Source organism: Dermacentor variabilis, chromosome 1 (genome assembly GCF_050947875.1).
Source record: "Dermacentor variabilis isolate Ectoservices chromosome 1, ASM5094787v1, whole genome shotgun sequence".
Taxonomy (NCBI): domain Eukaryota; kingdom Metazoa; phylum Arthropoda; class Arachnida; order Ixodida; family Ixodidae; genus Dermacentor; species Dermacentor variabilis.
In genome coordinates this window covers 42363646-42385387 of record NC_134568.1, presented here as the reverse complement: position 1 = coordinate 42385387, position 21742 = coordinate 42363646, and positions in this window count along the sequence as shown.

The following is a 21742-nucleotide window of genomic DNA, read 5'->3' as shown; positions in this document are numbered from 1 at the left end:
GCACAAAAGCTGTACATCTTCTGACTAATATTGTGTACTTTCGGCTGATGAGACGGTAAACCTGCGAGGTGCAGTTTATTCCTTTTACTGACGGGGGGGGGGGGGCGTCTAGGCGTACCATGTCTTAAAGTTCTATATATATATATATATATATATATATATACACACACATACACACTATGTTTCACACAATATGTCGCGCTATGTGATATCGTTAGCAACACATTCACCCCCCCATGAACTGTGTAACAAATGTGTCCCAATTAATTCATCTAGAACTATTTCTATTTAGATATGATGCTTAACTTTAAGTACAGTAATTTTCTCGTCTGTATCAGGTGTGTAGGGAATGCTATGCGATTTTGAAATCTGTGGAGTGCTGATGCGTACTGCATTCAGCAAGCATATACGCAGTTGTCCGAAATTGAGAATTGCGAGAAAGCTGTTGTTATCCGTAATAATTCCTACATTCCTACATTCTCCGTAATAATTCCTAACTGAAAAAAAACATGCGAGCAATTGGCAACACTTGCGGGATGCCGGAACCTTGAATAAGCTCCACGTTATTAAACTCTGCTTAGGGAATTGACCATCACTATCAAAGTCACGACGATGGGATCTTCTCTTTCGTCGACTGGGAATGGGGCACACATATGATACCTATTCTTGTCTTTTAACTTGTGGTGAACCTGCCAAGTGTGGTAGATGTGGGGAGAGGCTCACCGTCCTTCACGTCTTGCTGGAGTGTCGGGAAGCCTTATCTGCACTGAAAAATCACCTTCCTCTGGCATACCAAAAGTATATCCCCATTCACCCGCACTGTTTCTTGGCGTAGAACCGTTCTTCGAGACGAAAGTGTTGCTTACCTTTTTAAAATGGTGCCATGTTGCACGTTACCAGCCTAAGAGATTCGTAGCACGTCCTCTCTGTAGAGGGTGCTGCTGTGATAATAGATCTTCAACGCACTTGACTCTGGACCCTTGCGCTTAAGAGCCCAGAGGAGTTCGTGCTCGAGCGACACATTTTATTGTATTATCCACTTGTAGAATATATTTATGGTCATTGCCCACATCACGTGTCATTTCCAATGTTTTATAGTCTTACAGTTTGCGCTATTTGCAGCGAATATTTTTGGGCCTCTATACAGCCATGTTACATTTACCATTTGTCATTTACTACTTCATAAACTTGTTCATAACTTTTTTCCTAGCGCTCTTTGGCCATCCCTGGCCCTTGCACCAGTAAACCCCATATAATCACTATAATCATCATCATCACCGCCACCGTCATCACAATCATCATTACATTTTCCGTTGGTAATTTGGACTATATAATAAAATTTCTGAATCCAAGCCAGTGAAAGCTTATGACACTTGCCAGGAGAGCTTAGGTTATAGCAAGGAGCTCAAGCTGTGTAAGTTCCGAAATTTTCTTGACTAAGTGTTTTTTGTAGCAATGATTTACAAAGCGTCAATAGCTGCGGCTCACTATAATGTGCAATGTCAGTGTATTTCCGATCCTCTTTCTTCTACATGTGATTCAACTGGGGATACTAAGGATAATGGCTAATAAGTACACTTGGAAAACTTAACAGCTCGAATTCTGTAAACGAACAACGTGAGCCATTGCAAATGCGGAGGTTACACTCAACATTATCATTTTCACGTTTATTTGCAGGCATAGTGAATACGTATGGTAAACGAAACATTGCCAGAACTGAAATGTTAGTTGCATATTACTAGCTATATTATGTCACATAAATGTGCACTTCAAATATGCAGCCCTTCCTGCGAAATGTAAGTTCAATTTGATATGTCTAGAAAATTGTGATAATGCGCCCTTCCATTGGTGTACAACAGCGGCCGTGTTTAGAGTATACTTCTAAATTATCAGCAGTTGTCTCTCTCTGTCTCACTTCTCTCTCTTCCCCTTCTCCCTTCCCCCATCGTAGGGTAGCAAACCGAACTCACGACTGGTTAACGTCCCTACCTTTCTTATATTCCTCTCTCTCTCTCTCCATAAATAGCACATTCCTTAAGAATGTAAACCCTACTTATAAATATCGAAAGTGACGAAACTGCACACTTCTTATAAGTTACCGTGTTTAGAGTGCAGCCTTGGCGCGTGAACGTTGAGGCGTCCCCACAGTGGTCGTTGTCTAGCTAGAAGGACGGAGCGTTACAAAAGGCGGCAGTGATGTTAGCGCGTCAGGAGAGCTGCTGTAAAGGCGGACTGTGCACCAGCCCTCGCAAATATCCGCTACAACGTGAATTGCCTAGAAGAGTGTACCGGTGATTCTGCGAAATGCGCAGTGTGAGAACGAGCATAGTTCGTCATGTCTGAAAATAAACTAAACAAAATCGGCGGATTCCACTTATGTATATACTGCATACAGCCTAGGCGTATATTTGTCGGTACTCTGTTTGGAAGGGGACGCCAATAGAAATAATCATCATTATCACCTATATGCGTTCTTTGTTTGTTTTTTTCAATATACTTTATATGATAGTGGGCGCACCGTCTTGCTTTTTCCTATCTTACAGTGTTCTTCATTATAGCGCTGTTTCATCATGTTAGCCTAGCAAGTTGCGAGAATTTTTCCTGCACTGAAATGTGCCAAGTACGAGAAAATACTTTGAAATCTTTGACGTCGCGCTGGCACATTGGAGCCGATGTATTAGTGCACAATTAGAAGAAAGTTTGGTCTTCATTTTCTCAATAAGCATCATTTTGCTGTAAGAATATGAAATCTGAAGCTCTGAAACAATTGTATCCTGAACTGGTTTCAAGCAGATGACAGAAAACAGTTTACTTATAACTGTCCCTCTTTCAACGTTACGTACGTGTAAAGGTGCCAAGACGATTGAAATGGCTTCCACCACGGCGAATCCGTAACATAAAGTCGACCACGTAGCAAGACCATTGCATCCGCAAAAACTGCTCCGAAGCGCTAAACGGCCGCAATCGTACAGGTAGTGTCCCGGCGTCTACGTTCTAGGAGAGTAAAAGTGCAGTTTCGTAGTCCTTAGGTGAGAGTTCCAAAAGCTGCCAAGAATCTCTGAGCTACTAAAGAACTGGTTTGTTTGTTCTACAACATCTGTCCATACCTGCTTATTCTTGGATGAATCGTGGTTTGCAGCTCTTTTCACATCGCTACGCAAAAATAGCTCCAGGTAATTTCCGCAAAAGTGTCCAGGCAACACCTCCTAGACAGGCTTTCAGGCCTGCGCGCATCAATTTGACTTCACAAGCCGCCGGCCGTCCGACACGTACGACGTGTTAATGAGTTCGCTGCACTTGCATTCCATTCCCCTGTCACCCCAGTGAAAGGGGAATGGAATGTATCTGTGTCGTGTATCTGCGTCGTTGCTGAAGGCACGTAGCACATGTTTCTTATCTTTCGACATAATTTTATTAATATAGAGCTGAAGACGTTCCCTTTCGGAATGGTCCGGAAACTAATCAGGGCAGAAAAATATCCAAGTGCCTTCCTTTCCGAAGGACGAAAACATGCGGCAGCAGCGGACCCACTCTATCCCAAGGAAACATTTTGTGCCGACTGCATAAGTGAAGTTATGACGTGTTTTATGGCTCCTTCTATTTATTTTTCGCTGTACGCGTGAGCTTTCCTTCTATAACCTAGAAGCAATGGCGAAAAAGAAAAAATCCTCGCACGACGTGTTTATTGCTGACGAACGTGCCGCGCGCGTGAACTGCAAGCATACTTGTTTTTTTTCTTTTATGGTTAGCGTGGGGCTCAGGTGAACATTTACGTTTGTGCATGTATGTGCAGGCCATTTTATTTCGTCCCTGTCGGAGCGAACGACGTCTGACACACACTCAAGAACTCCATATGTGCTCCAAATGTCATTGCCAGTGCTTTGCCTGAGCCCCGATTCTCTACCGATAGTGTTTCCTTGGCGTCCTCTGTATTTCTCTAAGCCGGGAGAAAGCGCAAGAGAAGCTCCGGAAGCAGAGGACGAGAAAGGAAGCTTTCTCCGTCGTCCGCGGCGTCGTGCGAAGCAGAAAAGAAGAGGCGCCGCTTCGCAACTCTCGCGTACATAGATGTGTGCCTTGAAGCAGTTTCAGTTCCCGTGATTTGGACAGATCTGCATTTAAATAAGTCTACGATGTTTCTGAACATTATAGGCGAGTGTGAGCCCCAGCAGGAAGCCTCCGTGACGGTTTGCGAAGACCTGAATGTTAGCAGTTGTTTCCAAGGAGGTCGAATAAAAAAAAAATTGGGAGAAAGTGTCGTCCCGTACACGGTGAACGACATCGGTCTTTTGATGAAGAATTTAGATGATATTTCCATGCTGTGAAAGCAATAACGAAGCCGCTGTCACCTATTGAACACAGTGATTTCTCCTCTTGATAAAGTTGAGGCTACAGTAAGTGAAGCGAAAAAGGAAGGTGTAAAGTTCCTAAAAGAACAAACAGCTTTGCTGCTTAAAGATAAAGCTCGATAAAGACCGCATTCGTTGGTACTCGCATGTATATTGTATTCTGTGTCAGCGAATGCTTACAAATCTTTAAGGACAAATGCGATCATGCTGCCTCACCCGAACCCAGTCTGTCTGCAACTGTCTACACTTTTTAATTCGGCAGATGATAATTGTCTGCAGTGTGTTAAAGAGGTGACGACGTGTGCAAATGGCCGCACGCGCGACTTGTATATTTGGTTACGAACTGTGCTAGAAATATTCTGTTGAGTAACTTGCGCAAACAACGGAACGATGTCTATCGCAATGCAGAGGAAGAAATCCAGGAAAAACACAGGAAAACAAATTCAGGACGATGAGAAAAACGAGAAGGCAAAAACGGGAGCCAATGTTTCGACAACTGGACTTGTATTTTTCAAGGCGACACATGCTTTCCTCGGCGCAATATATGCAGGGTGTCCCACATAATTTGAGTCAAAATTTTAAAAATGAAAGGCGCGTAGGAAGAGAATTTAACCGAACGCATACTATTGGCAATAACTCATACTAACTCAGACATATTTTTGTTTCCCCCATAACTCACAAATTATTAAGTTTAATTAGTCAACCTTTTCACGATTGGCTACGGACCCCAAGTATGTTACGCAGATTTGTAGAGCACCTTCAGAAACCACCGATCGAGTTGTTCCCTTTACGATATACGTCTCACGTAGTGCTTTTTTTCCGTTTCCAAAGAACGCCCGCGAAATATGGAAAAAAAATCCACGTGACCGAGCGCTGGCGCAGTGGTATTTATGTATTTATTTTATTTATTTATTTATTTCACCAATACTGCTAGCCTGGAAAGGCTGTGAGCAAGAGTGGGCTACAAGATGCATAAATACATAATACAGACAGTACATGTTCTGCATAACGTCACTATTGCATAAAAAATCTATATACAGGGTGTTTCAGCGAACTCTTTCAAAATTTTTTAAAAGTTGCCTGTGGCAAATATCACATTTCTAGTTGATGAGCCGGTCTGCTCGAAGCGGCGGAGACTACTTACCCAAAAAAAAATGGAACGCAAAATGGACTAATTAACAGGGATCCACTAATTAACTTGTAAGCTAATTATCTTATGACCCATATTGCAATTTACAAATTCTAGCAGTGCTATTCGCAAGGCGGATCCACTTGGAGCGAATTCTCAGGACGAAACCAGGTTCGAGATATAAATTCCCGAACTTTGCGGAGAAATGCATTGGCGTTCAAGTTGTCTGCTACAGAGCATGAACCGACGTTTTCTTAACAAATTAACTGGAACGCCAATGCAAAGTTTGGGAAATTATATCTCGAAACTGGTGTCATTTTGAAAATTCATTCCAAGTGGATCCGCTTTGCGAACTCCACGGCTAGAATTTGTAAATTGCCATATGGGCCATAATGTAATTACTGAAAAACTTAATTAGGGAATATTGATTATTTAGCCAATTTTGCATCTCAATTTTTTGTGCAAGTATTGTCCACCGCTTCGAGTAGACCAGCTGATGAACTCGAATTGTGATATCTGCCACAGGCAATTCTTAAAGATTTTTGAAAGTGTTCGCTGAAACACCTTGTATATATGTGTATACCAGCACTGCTTTCGTGTACAAATACAGAGCTTAAGTCACGTCGAAAAACGTGCAGGGGAAAACATACGCATACAAGGCAAGAAAGTAAACCTTTACATATAGACAAAAAGAAGGCAAAAGAACTAGTGTCTTCTGGCTAATTAAATTGTCGACAGGTGGGCATTCAGGGCTCAAACGAAAGCAGCCGAAAACGAGCGTTCTTCAACTTTAGCTGGAAGCATGCTCCATTCTCGCACCGTTCGTGGAAAGAATGAATGTTTAAAGATATTCGTTCGACAATGAAATTCTCGCAGTTTTTTCGAGCGGTGAGAGCGTGTGGTTCGTTTGGTGACAGACTGAATGAAATCTTCCTTTGTTATTCCTATTTTATTGTGATAGAGTAGATACAGGTACTGTAACCGATCAGCATGGCGCCGGGACTGTAACGAATCCAGTTCAGCCTTTTTCATCGAAGCACTAACAGATGCCTGCCAGCTGTAGGTATTGTAAGCAAATATGACCGATTTTCTTTGAATACTTTCTAAGTGGACAATATTTTCTTTCGTGTACGGGTCCCACACTATTCACGCATATTCTATGGTTAATCGGATAAATATTTTACATGTCATCAGCTTAATCTCTTGTGGCGCCTGTCGCAGCGTTTGTCTTAGATACCCAAGTTTGCTTACTGCTTTTCTCTTGATGTAAGAAATATGCTCGTTCCACTGAAGATCCGAGGTAAATATGACACCTAAATGCTTATAATGTTTTACTTCAGATAATAAATTTCCATTTAAGCAGTAGTTAAGTTGTAATAGGAAGCGCATTCTACTGATTCTCGTGAGAACTGTTTTTCCTGGGTTAATTTTCATTTGCCAGGTTTCGCACCATGTTTCTATGTGATGAAGAGCGTGATTGAATTGGACCTGGTCGTGAGGGTTATCACTCCTGTGGTAAATTATACAGTCATCTGTAAATTGCCTAATTTTGATGGATACTTGATTAACAATGTCATTTATAAGTACCAAGAAAAATACCGGTCCCAGGACCGACCCTTGTGGAACGCCCGATCCTACAGTTGCAGGTGCCGAGCAGACATCTTCTATGGATACACACTGTTGCCGGCAGTACAAGTAGTCCTATATCTTTGACGCATGCAGTAACGCAGAAATGCACTAACGTAGCATTTTTTATTATAGCCTTAGCCTTCAACAAAAGTTTAGAATGCGAAGCGCAGTCAAACGCTTTTTGAAAGATGGCATGTATTTGGGATTGAGCATCAATAGCAGCCGCAAAATCGTGAACGGTTTCAAGGAGGACTGTCTGTCGATTTCCCTTTGCGGAAACCATGTTGCCTATTGTCAATTAGGTCGTTCTTTTAAAAGAATTCCGATATATGCTTGAATATTACATGCTCTAGAATTTTTGAACATGAGCACAGCAATGAGATCGGTCTGTACGAGGTTATTTGACGGGAGTCGCCACCTTTAGGTATAGGAATTATTTTACTGTACTTCCACTGGACTGCTGATTGAGCTTGTGATAATGACTTTTTAAATATCATGCATAAGTACTTCGAACACCATTCAGCGTATCTAATAAGAAATGTGTTGGGTATGCCATCAACTTCTGGGTTTTTCTGCGAGTCCAAGTTTAGCAACAGTGACAGCACACCTTGCTCAGATACACAAATGTTATTAATAGGTAGGATATCAATTATAGCAATAAAGTGCGGTTGGTTGCCATTGTTCAGAGTAAAGACTGAGCAGAAGAATGGATTGAAAGCCGATGCAAGCTGTGTTTTGTTCGCATCATGTTCAGCAGTAATATAAAGATTGTACTGTGACTTTTGCCCAGAAAAAAAAATGCTGCCAGAACTTAGTCGGAACTGAACAAAGAAAGTTTTTCATAGTTACATTGAAGTAGTGTTCTTTTGCTGTTGAAATATTGTCTTTAAGAGCGAGGCGTACGTCACAAAGCTTACATACGTTGGCGTGGCAAGGGCGTTGCCGGCGCGGTTTTCTTGTCCTTTTCGCCTTGCGTACAAGGCGAACAACCTCCATATTAAGCCAAGGTTTTGTATTTTCAATTCTTTTTATTCTGTGAGACACGAAATCTTTGATGCACTTGAGCACTAGACTTTTGGAGAAGTGCCAGAGCCCACCGACACTGCAATCGCTCGCTTGACATAATGAAAGAGAAACAGAAAACGAGCCCTCCAGCGTATTCAGAATGCCTACGTCATTCGCGCGTGCGAAAATCGGAACAATTCACGCTTCTTTTTTTCTTTTTCGGTATATGGCCCAAATTAAGCGTTAGAGTTATTAGCTTGTCGTCTGATATATACTCGAGAATGTGAACTACGGGATCCTTCCCGGCATACCTCTCCCGACAAGAAAAATATCAAGAATTGATTTAGCGTTTTTATGTACACGAGTCAGAACTATCGTGCTGCTCTCAACTTTAACTACCTTGCTGCTCTCATGCACGCATTTGGTGAACAAGGTCGGCTGCAGTCGGATAACGGCGAAAATGCACGCTGATGGCCGAGCGCTGCCGATGAGATAAAGAACGCCCTGCCGCTTCCTCGTCGCCAGTCACGATGCAGCCGACCTTGTTCACCGAACGCACGCTTGAGAGCAGCGCAATACGACTTCGCAAACGCCCCGTCACGTGGCTTTCTTTCATATTTCGCGGGCTTTCTTTAGAACCCGGAAAAAGGACTACAAGAGGCGTATCGTAAAGGAAACAACTCGATCGGTGGTTTCTTAAAGTGCTTTACAAATAAGCGTATCATACTTGGGGTCCTCAGCCAATAATTATAAAGTTGGATAATTAAGCTTAATTAGTAAGTTGTGGGGAAAACAAAATGTCTGAGTTACTGTGGGCTATAGCGAATAGTACGCGTTTCGGTACAATTCGTTTCCAATGCGCCTTTCATTTTTAAATCCTTGGCTCAAGTTAAGTGAGACATACTGTATAGGCAGGGTTCTTCTAACGGGGTGAGGAGGCAAGGCTGGTGGGCGAGGCAACAACCGAGGGTGTTACACGTTAGCGGCGTGGGCGTAGAATAGAAAAGAAAGGTGTCGTAAAGTAAAGGTGAAGTAAAAGGCGAGCCTTTCTATTTCGTCAATGGAAGGCGCAACATCCGCAAATGAATAGGACTCACACATTTTCTTTCTTTTGGTGTTCGATGAACTGCAGGCTCCTGAAGTACGAAAAAAGTAAGCGTGAGTCGCATTTGTTTGTGGAAGTAGCACCTCCCAGTGGTAAATCAGAAAGACTCGACTTTACTTCCTCCACTTAGGCTAATGAGCTATCCTATCAATAAGTGACCTTTTCATTCATTAGTTCATTTTACCTCTCCGAAGGAGGTTGCTTGCTCGCAACTGGGTCATTCCACGCGCAATGTCCCAGGTCCCAAAAGTGACTATCGCTGATTCTATTGAAAAAAAGTTGGACTAGTTGGTGATTGTGTGAATAAAATTTCAACAAACTAGTTTTAAAAAATGGCGATGTTGTGGCCTGAAGACACAGTTCTAAAGAGCGTGCCGGTGTGAAAATGGTTGTGGACTTTAAAAATTGTTTTCGCGCCTCATACAAAATTTACTCAAATTAAAATTTCTACATCGCAATCTGAAAGGTTAGTGTACATAACGGGCAATCTCACGTATATTTATCTGAAGGGCCTTAATGCATAATTTAGGTCTGAACATCCTCAGAAAATGACCCCTTGGCTACTTTGGAAGGAATTTTCTGAAAAAGTACTTGATTTTGCAGTCGAACATTATTTTTAGCATAAGTAATAGCAACAGGATAAATTGTTGAAACTGTGTTTTAGCTGAAACTTCCACGACGTTTTTGGAAAACATATCTGAAACAGTACAATTTCTTGCTTTTTTACTGTGTCAATGAAACGCGGAAAATTGATAAATATGTTCACCTATGACATCACAATGAAAGAACCACGCAAGTAGAAAAATAAGAAAAAGATGAAAAAGAAGATTTCTCATTGAACTTAAACTCAGACTTGATTAGAAAACATTTCATTCCAACCAACTTTGGCTTCTTCGCGAAAACTTCAAGGAATGCACACGCCGCACACAAACTTTCTTTTCTCGAGTAAACCATTATGGGGAAACCTTGGTCACACAATCACCGACTAGCCCAAAATTTTCCAGGCAAATCGGCGATGCTCACTTTTGGGGTCTGGAATCTCTCGCGTGGAATGACCAAGCTACGAATGTTCACTCCAGCAAAAACCGCACAAACTCTTATTGAGCTTTATGTGTATTTCACCAGCTCTTCTGTCCTGCTTTGCGTTACGAGTGAAATTAACCTTTTTTTACGACTTCAAAATCACGAGCGTTTATGCACCATTTCTTGTTTTCTCTTGAGGAAAATTACCGTACATTTCGTTTGGACCATGCCTCTCGTGGTGGCAGCTTTGCTATATTTATCTCTGCAAAATTGCGCACCGGGCTAAAATGGCTTACCAGCTTATGACTTTTGAAAGCGAAATTCAAGCTATGGACATATCTATTCCAGACCTCATCCCGCTCACTTTAGTCAATGTTTATTTCCCCGGAGGTATTCTGAATACTAGTGTCCTAGATACAGTCATTACGTCCTTCAGAAAAGAAATCATTTTTGCCGGAGGATTTTACTCCCACCATACTTCGAGGTACAAGACCGATTCGAGGGGTAAACGTTTGTGGGATTGGGCTGCTAACAATAACTTATCATGCATTACCGCGCGAACACCCACATTTATTTGCAGTAAGTCCCTTTCCGCAATGGATCTCACCTTCACTAGAACTAAGTTGTCTATTCCCCTTTGGTCTGCTATTAACTCAGGCACCAGTAGTGACCATCTTCCTATTCTTTTTGAGCTCATATGCCCATTGACTAAAATTACTACGCATTCAAGTACTTTTGTTAATTTCAGCACATTCAAAAAGGTCTCACACATGGCTTTCTCGAATCAGCAATTGGATAACGAAGAAGAAAAAGCCATAAATTTATTGTCTGTTTTAATAGGTTCTGTAAAGAAATTTCAATTCACTGTGCACTCCCCTAAAAGCGGGTCTTGTAACCCTTGGTGGAACGCAGAGCGCTCACGCTATTACAGGATAAGAAAGGCTGCATTGCAAAAAATGCTTCATAACCAGTGTCCTAGTTATTGGAATGACTTATTTTCCTGCAGCAACATTTAAAAGAACAGTTGCAAATGCGAAACACAACCTTGATTGGGAGCACTTCAGATTTATTTCAAAGACTATCAACAAAAAGCACGCTTTCGATTTCTGAAAAATAAAAAGGTACTTCCGGCACAATTAAACGTCGACTCTGTGGTTCCAACATCCTGCGAATTGGCCAAGTTACTGGAAGATACTACTAAATGTCTAGAATGTGGCTTTAAGTCGATTTTGCCCCATCACGCTACGCTGCCTACTCAAAGTGAAGACTTCGAACAAGTTACGATTTCGGAGCTGGGAAATGTACTAGGTGGTTCACGCTCCAGGCGAGATAAAAGACGTCAGAATTATTAACCGCAAGAACGTCCTCGCTATCGATGTTACTAACCGAAACGCCTTGCATCTGTTGATGAAGGATTACGCAGCTAGATACCATCAAAGTGCGCTGCCACATTTCATAAAGCTTGGAAACCACTGCAGGCGTGCTTTACAACATCTGTGTATCGATCTGTGACAGTAGTTTGCCTATTTTGATCAAAAGGATGACAGAAAGCATTGCCATAATACAAGCTCTTCGTATTGGCAAATCAACTTGTGTGAAGCTCCTATTCAAAGGTGATTTCCAACCATCGCACGAGAAGGTCGGCCATTTTCGTAATAGTGTACGATATTTCCTCCCCAATAGCCTAGTGTCGGAATTGTCAGAGAATCGGACACGTGAGTGGTGTCTGTAAGAACCCAGACATATGCCCACGGTGTTCCGAGTCGCGTAGCTCTGACACTTATCGCGCAGCGGGCTTCAAGTGCTTCAACTGCTTCAACTGCAAGAGTACGCACGATGCGACTTCCAAAGGCTGCCTGTTCTTGATAAATGAGCAGAGGATCTTGACGCAGAAGGCTAGAGACCATTCGACACATAAAGGAGCCGCAACTAAGGTGTGATACCGATGTTCGCGCTACAACGAGTCCTGAAAATACGTTGGTAGTTCTAAGGAAGTGCACTATGTGGCTAAATCTAGTCGTCAACCGTTGACGTCATGCATTGCCAGGAGGGACGCCCTCCATTGTTGATTCAAGTGAAGCATGGCTACCTCTGCCGAAGCCACGCCAACTCGCAGAAGCAAGAGACATGACTCGTACACCAATTACGAATGGCCCTGCAGGAGTCCTCAGAAGGCCAGGCTTTGTAACTTCTCGCCATGCTGCGGTCACTCATGAATGTCATGCGTACATTACTGACGAACTTGAACACCCCAAATTCTCGCCGCCAACTGCTGTTACTGGATGCGATGAATCCAGTACTTGCAAGTCTCGAATAGCATCATGGCTCATTCACCGCAGTCGTTCCGTAAAGATGTCAAGGGACCATCAGCTTTTCAGTGGAACGCTCGAGGCCTCAGATCAAGAATTTCAGATTTACGACTTTTCATTTTTGAGAACATATTTCTCATCATCGTCGCCTGCGAAACAAACCTTCAAACTACAATCCGGCTATCGGGCTATATATGAAACCTTCTCACCCGCGATTTGTATGTCCTGCAGCAAGGTCCTCATTTATGTTTGGTGTGAACTCACTCACGTACTACATTCAGTTTTGCTTCCCGACGACGACCAATGCGTGTGTTTAACTGCAAAAATAAAGAAAATAACATTCGCTCTTGTTGCCGTATATATTTATCCAACCTGTCGTTTTGGCACGCAACGACTGAGTGCATTGTTATCCGCAACACTTGGCCCTTGCATTCTTAGTGGAGATTGGAATGCAAACCACCCGCTCTGCAGGAGTTTGAAGATGGACTGCAAGGGAAGAAAACTAGTGACATCTTCTTCGGACCAAGCGCTTTCTTGTCTCAGTGGCGGCAGTCCAATATATTTAAGGGAACTAACCTACAGCAGCTGTCTGGCTTTTGGTTTCGGTGTCATCGAAGTCGTGTGAAGTGGTACTCATACAGAAACCCACCGAAGTTATCGCGTTCCTAACTATTTGAAGATCAAGGGAGTGACCAAGTCTCTATCTGCTGCCCTTTGTAAAACAGCCTAGACGAAGTTCAGGTCTCTTATGGAAGACGAATGTTGAGAAGACCACCCATCATCTTGGAGAATCAGATTCGGAATGCACTGCAAGAGGCTGGGTTCGATTTTGGGCCTTCTCCAAAGTATACAGAATACGAAGGTGATTTGGAAAGGCTTCGAGTGATTCGCCGATGAGCAGAAAGAAGATAAGCACACGAAATATATTCACAATCTGGGGGACGCGAAGTGGATCCAAAAGAAAACGCAGCGCCGCATCGACACGTTACAATCTCAAAAGTGGAAATCCTTTTGCGAGTCCTTCGATCCTTGTAAGCCTCTGTACCCATATATGAAGTACTCTCCGTGGCCTACAATCGTCTCCGCAATAGCGCAACCCTTTCAATTATCTTGGCTTGTATCAACGATGACGTGAGATCGACGTTGCTGAGGACTTCTGCGCAAGAATTTCTGGCTTGCCATTTCTGCCTGTGTTAATATCACGTGATCTTGCAGCATCCCAGAACTCTCGCATGGATCTCATATTTTAAATGGAGGAGCTAGAAGTTGCGCTGGCGGCTTTTAGGAAGTCATCATAGCCTGGGCCCGACGGAGTCCCATACACGGCACTTGGAAACCTTGGCCAAAAAGTCCGCAGTGTACTCTTGGAGAGATACAACGAATGCTGGTGCAAAGGACTGATGCCTTATGAGTTGAAGGTGAGCCGCCTGGTACCTTCACTAAAGAGTCCTAAATCCTCATTAGACTTGCATCATACCGTCCCGTTGCTCTTGCCAGTTGCGTTTGGAACCTAATGGAAAGGATAGTGCTGACGCGCCCTGAATGGTACTTAGAACATATCCGCATGCAAGGGCGGGATTCCGGCGCGGGCAGTCATCCATCGATAACTTCCTTGATTTAATCTATTCAACGTCAGAAGAGCATGAAACGATTAAAGGTGATGATGTTTCTTGACGCCAAAGGCGCATATGATAATGTAGCACACCAAGCAATCCTCGATGGTTTGTCTCAGGTGGGCATTGGTGGCCGGGCACTGCGCTGGATTTATAGCATTTGAAGGACGGAGTCTTCTTCGTGTTTACCGAGGATGGAATGACATCCCACCTTCTAAACAGCAAAAAAGTGCCGCACGGCAGAGTGTTAAGCCCCACGATCTTCAATGTATCACTGTTAGGCCTTGTTGGATAATTGTCAAGGAGTGTCCAACTATCAATTTATGCAGATATCTGCATCTAGGGGTCCGGCGTGACACGTCCCCCGATACAAGTGAGACTGTAAAATGCGGTCACACAAACGTCTTCTTACCTGCAAGGACTAGAACTACCCTAAAGTGTCGATTAGTCGCATTTGCACACAGACCGATCACTCCCTATATTGTATGGATAGATGGAGAAGCAATTGTTTATCAAACAAAGGTAATTTCATCGGAGACATCATCGAGCGTCATTTGTCTTTGACGCCACATATTTCACATATGAAGAGCTCTGCAATAGCCCATGTAATCAAATTTTTCGGCGGAAAGTATTGTGGCACACCTGTGAAGTCGATCCTGCAACTACACCATACATTATTTATGGGCTTCCTAAGATACAGCTTGCACGTGCTGGAGTAGCATCAGTAAAGCGAATCTTCGCACACTTCAGAATATACAATTCCAAGGTCTACGGACGTGCCTAGGCCTCCCTGAGTGTGAATCCACAGCATTCGACATGTTGCAAGGATACCCTTTCATCATATTGCTTGCCTGCCGACAACTACGCCGCACACGACGTTTAGCCGGCTCCTGACTACTCAGGGAGCATCGCTACCATCGAATTACGTCCCGGCATCGTGGCCTACGTTGCCACTATGGTCTCTGCATTCCCCTAGAGTATGTCTTGCCATTACAGGCATCACGAAGAAGGCACACATGCCGCCAGCAGAACTGAAGCAGACAACGTTATCGCTACTACCTGAAGTCCCCAGTGACCGCTTACCTGTTTGCACCGACGGGTTGGTCATGCACTCTTGTTCAGAAGCTGCGGTATTTGTTACAGACAAATCTACAGTGATTGAATTCAGGACATCGCACTTGACACCAATGACGGCTGTCGAACTTGCAGTTCTGCGTGCGGCAATTTAATTGATCAATCAGGAAATGCTCCAGAAATGGTACATCTTCTACGATTCCAAGGCGGCCCTCCAGTTTGCTCTTTGCATTACGCAGTGGGGCCTACGAACGACTTGTAGCGGGCACAAGAGAAATTTCCAACTAGTTGAGAAAGGACATGACATTGTATTTCGATGATTGTCATGTCACTGTGGTATCTGTGGAAGCGAGCTAGCATACGCAGCCCCTCGATCTTCACATGACAGTGGCGATTGCGTCGCTATCCCATTGTCAAGAACTCACGCCGCAGGAAAGCTCCGTGGGCTTTCTCATGAGTTTACATTGGCCCATTGGAATTAGGCAGACATAGAAAACTAGCGCCTTTGTGCCCTGTATCCTCATCTGAAGCTCCGCCTTCCACACGGCTCACCCCGACGGGAGGTAACTCTCATTTGTCGATTATGGCTTCGAGTAGCTCTTACTAATGCGTACTCCTACCTCATCCGAATGACCACAAGTCCAGAATGTGAAGTTTGCGAGTGCAAGGAGACGATAACACACTTTCTGTGTGATTGTCGTCGTATCAATGCACAAAGAAAGTCCTCAGGACCATGCTTGGCAAGTTTGACAACCATCATCTTACGGAAACTAGACTTCTTGGACCCTGGTACCAGCCGACGTCTGCCCGAACTGCTTTAAAAGAAGGATGGTGTGCTTTTTTAAAGAAACATGACTCATTGATAAACTATAGAATTTGCGAACTGATGCTTTTCTTCTTTTTTAATCTTCTCTTGTCTTCTTACCTTTTCTGCCTTTACCCCATCCCCCTGTGCAGAGTAGGCAACCGGACACAAAATCTGGTTAACCTCTCTGCATTTCTCCATTGAATGCCGCTGAGCGGTACTTCGAGTTATGAACTCCTCTCGGGCAAGCAAGCGCATTGAGACGATCGGCGCGTTTTCGTTTGGCCTTGCCGAGGTGCACTTAAAACGCAGGTGAGAGCTTGCGCGCACAAAGAATGCGCAGAAAAAGAAATGACAGCCATTCCACTCTGTGAAGATAGAATGGCAGCGAAAGCTGACGACAGTCAAGGCTCTCAAGCGAAAATCGAATTGCTTTCGCTGCCATTCCATCTTCAAAGAGTGGAATGGTTGTCATTTTCTGCGTGGCGAGTCTGGCGTCGTTTCTCGCTAGGACGAGCCCGGGCTCGCGATTGTCGTTTTCCTTCTGCATCGCGGAAACGTTCTTCGTCAGTGGTCGTTTCGCGCCGGCGCTGTTTACATTCTCGTTGCTGTTCCCTCCGGCGCTCCTCGTACGCATGTTGTTCTTCGGGTGTACGAACAATACGTGCCCGCCCCATCGGTAACGCAGTTGTATTGAGCGCCGATACCTCTCCTGCTTATATACTGCGATAACCTTGACGTCACGCTATTCACGGCGAGCGTTCTAATCTGTTCCGCATTTTGACATCTGCGCCGCCGCATTGCACCCCTATGGGATTGTTGGAAATCGCTAAGCCCGTTTCTGTGGTCGGACGCCGAAAAAATTACGGTAGGTTAGTCATATACAGATTTGCATGTAACAACGGTTCACCAGAGACACTATAATGCTTTCGCATAACCACACTTAAGTCGCTTTATGTGTCTCTGCCGAATTATTATTGCTATTATTATTATTATTATTAAATACTGTAGACCACAATGGTCATTGCAAAGCAGGCAGACTCGAATGCGCGAAAAACGGCGAAGCATACACATTTGGCCAATAAGTTCTGCAAATGCCCGGAAGGGGAAGGAAAGTTCCTGAAAGGGAACAATTGTGATCCACCTTACTGTAGCAGAAAAGTACAAAGGAAACCCATATGGGTTTCTCAGAAACAGAGCTTCACAGCTGAAGAAAAATTTGTCCTGGTGCGGGGATCCACGTCCCATTTTCATTTTTTATAAGTGTTTGAAGAGCTCGCGCAATAAAAATTGTGTCAAATGTTGGGCATGCAAAATGCGCCGTTTGGCAAAGTTCGAAATGCCTGGGGTAATAGCACGTGTTGTATGGGCAATTACTTCATCTCTGTTAATCGTCATAGTTTCGGAAGTCCGGCGTGTCACGGTAGAAGTTGGTAACGGTAGTGCGCATCTTGAGAGAAAAAAACTTTTTAGAGATGTTTCAAGGTTACAGGTGCTTTGGCGGTGCAGTAGGAAATCACTAAGCAGATGAACACTTTTTTGGGACGGTGCGTGCATGACCTGTGCAAGGAAAAACAGCGCAATGGTGAGGATAGCTTCCAGTATCAGTCATGCGCGCTATTCACGGTGGTTTGATACAATTATGCCATCTCTAAAAACATGGTTCACAGCAGCATTCAACGCAATGCAGTTTCATTCCGCTTACACTTGTTTGCTTTGAGGCCTGATTATAGGGCTTACGTGTCCGGCCAGTCGGTAGACGCGCTATTTGTCCGACTTGTAAACACCCGCAAGAAAGGAGAAACTGGGAGCGGAACGTGGATAACGACAACGGGAGTGTTCTTGCAACGGTTTCCGTGCCATATTGATGTCGGCGACCCTTACGAGGTCTAGACAGCAGGTACGCTTTCCGCCCATCTCCGGGATGAGCGCCCGAGTAGGTGTGTGCCCCTTTCCTCTGGTCATCGAAGACTTGTGCTACTATTTGCCTCAAGGTGATGCTTGTGCCGAAGTCAGCCAATCTGCATATTGAAATGGAGCTCTCTGGTTCCGTAATGCACATAAGTGACAAGTGCTTCTTTGAAAGAAATTGTTTCTATGGGCTTCGGCATCGTCCCTGGTTTACGTGTCCTTATACTCGTTTATTATGGTCGCTATCTTTTAGCCAAGCTCCGACATATGAGCACCATCAAACTAACGATATATGTAGATTACTTTCTTTTTTTTTTGCTGTGTCATTGTTATCGTGCCATCGTGCCATAATTTCATCAGTGGATACATTAGCGGTATTAGATGTAGAGCTGTTAACTTAGATATCTCCAAATGCTGGTAGCATGCAGCCCTCTCTCGCAACAGCTTTTTTGTTGTTTTGTTACTTATACATTTCTGCTCCTTCCAAGGTAATTAAGCGGGGTACTGCACAGGCGAAAGTGGCCCTTAGCAGGTCTTGTGTTCATCAGGCGTGAACAAGCTTTGGCTCACAGGTAGAAAGGCTGTAGTGTGCAGCACGGTACCCATGATTGCCCTTAACGATCATCGCCGGGTCCTTCAACTCTAAGCTCGAAAATAAGAATCCTGGGGTTGTTAAGCCTGAGAGGCGCTGGCTTAATAATCGTAGGTTAATTCCGCACGTACACAAGGGCACCTCGCAGCCTTAAGAAGGTCGTTAGCAACGCAGGAGCTTTGCTTACTGCTCCAGGCAAGCAAAGCAGCCTATACAATAAAAGCCAATCTACAAAGATAAAAACTAGTTTCGTAAAAAAAAAGGCGTAGGCAGCCGTTTCCTCGCTGCCGGCGCCAGGTGGTGCACAAAAATCCTCTTTCCTCATGGCGTTTATAGGTCGGAAAGACCGCGCATTTTGTGAATGATCGCATGTGCGAACACATGAATCAGACTAGTAAACAAGGAAGACCTAGCCACCTGGCACTACATTGGTTAAATGTGGCTGCGAAACGCTTTTAGATTTTACCATTTCATCAGATTATCGTGATGGGCAGGTACGATTGCTATCCGAAGCTTCCCCCTTGCATGAAATTGCCGGCACAAGGATAGTTTCTCCTATACACTTCACTCGTTTCGATTTAAATATCATTCTGATGTGAGTGATTTGGCCCCAGCGTTTACATTGTTTTTTTTGGACGATATCTATTGTTGCCGGAAACATTTACTTGTATCCCGTTGTCTGCAACTTGTTCGCGTCCTATTGACTATGATGTTTTCCCCGCGGAAATTATCAAGTTTTGTGTAAATGATATTCCTAGCTCTTGTCCGAGGACTACAAATGTCGTGGTTGGTAAACAACGCTTGGAGAATGTATATCATATGGTTCCGGAACAAGACGCTGCAGAAAACTTTAAAGGTGTAGCTACATTCGGGGAGCTGCAGAAAATATTCCTATTGTCACCGGGAGTCGGAAAAGAAGGACGCGCCTTTCTAGCAGTGCTTTAAATTTTAGAATTGTTGCTGTAAGCAAAACGCTTGACATTTCTTTTTGAAGTTTTCTGAACATTTTCGGGCGACATTTTACGCTTACAATACGCCAATTAAAATAGCTTTGTTATTTTTGAAATTGTAAATAATCAGAGAGTTTCAATTAAAATTTGGAGGGCGCTTAAGCTTCGCCTTTAAGGGTGGACCGCGACAGCGTTCAAAGACCATTTATTGCTTTTAATGTTTCCCGGCAACTGCAGGTTATCTAACCGTAACGTTTATCTGGAAACGCTGGCTGTGAACTCTGTGCACGAAGGCGAGCTTCCTGGTAGAAACGCGGCCTCTTGCGTGGATCGATCTCCTGCTATTGTTTCGCACTTTTAATGTTTCAATCTCAGAAGAGCTAACATAAAGGAGATGCACTGTCGATGTTTTTCCCATTACATTTGTTTGTGGGCTGCCCTTCACAAAATTTTGACGAATAACTTTGTAAAGAAACAAAGACAAGGTGTGAGCAACTTTGCTGGTAGAAAATTGGTTGGGTATGCATGGTTCGGTATTTGCTTCAAATTGCCTTCCGGGATTTTTCGCTCACGGCCAACGCCTCCAACACCGGCTTTTCTGCAATACGAGCTCCTTAACGCTGTCGCGTTAAAAGCTTGGGCGCATGTTAAATGCTACCAGCGTTTTCGCAACAGTGGCGGGATACGCCATGGGGAGACGGTGAGAATTCAGTGAGCACGAGCGCTGGGGAACACGTTCCACAGATACTGGAAACGTCTGGTTTAAGGGGGTGCGTTAAGCCTCAGATACTCTTTCTCTCCAAGTCTCCTTCATTGGTCGGGATTCTGCAACGTTGTGCAAGTCTCCCGAAGCTCCTTCTTCACGTGGTTGTAACAAAGAAAAAGAAACCGAGTCCTTCTCTTAGTCTTATTCTTCTAGCTCATTGCACAGTGAAGATCTCGACTCTGGTGGCTTTGATCCAGTGAGGTAGCAAAGGAGGGTTGATTGTTCACCTTGCCTGTTCCAAAATTCACGCGTGCTATACGTGACGCCTGCGGTTGAAAAGATGTTTCACGTCTACAATCATTGCCGCGGGTGGCACTGGCTGACACTGCCGGGGCCAGATGTAGTACACGTGCACAAAGCTCCAAGTGGACGTGGGGACGGCCGCCTCTGTGGCTCAATGGCAAAGCATCGCATGTGGAAGATGCATGTGGGTTCAACGCCCACCGAAGGCAACTTGTCTTTTCGTCCATATTTAATTTGCATTTTCCTTGTCATTTGAGCAGTTCAGTTAAAGAATGAACAAACATTTTCCCTTATGGTTTCCTTGGCTTCATCTTCTGTTGATTTCGTTCCGTTGTAACCAACAAAAAATTGAATGCCCAGCTTGATTCCGCTTATTCACGGTGCTTTTGATGTGACAGATGTGACTGCATGCGTGATGGAATTTTAATCGGATATGGTACGTTGTCGCAAAGAAGTCTTGTGGGCGCCTGTCGTATAGCAAGTTGGATGTTAAGTAATTTGAGCGACAAGGACATGTAAGCTTTGAGGACAACTTGCTAATGTGTAACCAAGTGTCACGATCTAACCAGTATATTCTGGGCTTCACCGGCAAACACGCAACGCCCGGGCTATAAGGGATGCTGCAGTGGAGGACTCCGGATTAACTTCGAGCTCCTGTGGTTACACAACGTGCCCTTAAGTCTAGGTATACTAGCGCTTTTACATTCGGCACCCATCGGAATGCGGCCGCTGCAACAGGGAATCCAAACCGCGACTTCACGCTCAGCAGCAGAAAGCCATAGCCATTGAGCCACCGTTGAACGTTATGACCGATATGCGTTGCAGCTATAGCAACTAAGTGTGGAAAATCTAACCGGTATTTCGGTATTCGTGTTTCAAATGTCAGAACGTTATTATAATCCTCTTCGAAGAGGAAACGGACCGTTTGAAGTCCCAGTGAATGAACCGTGCTGCCCTTATCTGGCTTCTCAAGTTTGTTAGCGTTTCATATATGTCACGTGCAACAGGCTGTACGGATTTCTTTTTTTTTTAAAAAGTGCGCTTATTTGCCTCCGCTGGACAGCAGCGAAACCAGATTCTGCAACCAATCACTTCATTATAGTTTGCGCAAAAACACAAGGCATCCAACAAGAATGGCAATCCTCAACGAGACAAAGAATTAAATATGAGAACGCGAAAGCTTGCATTCAAGAAAGAAGTCACTCTGCTCTGCAAGCACTGAAGGCCAAAAATTTAAGAAAA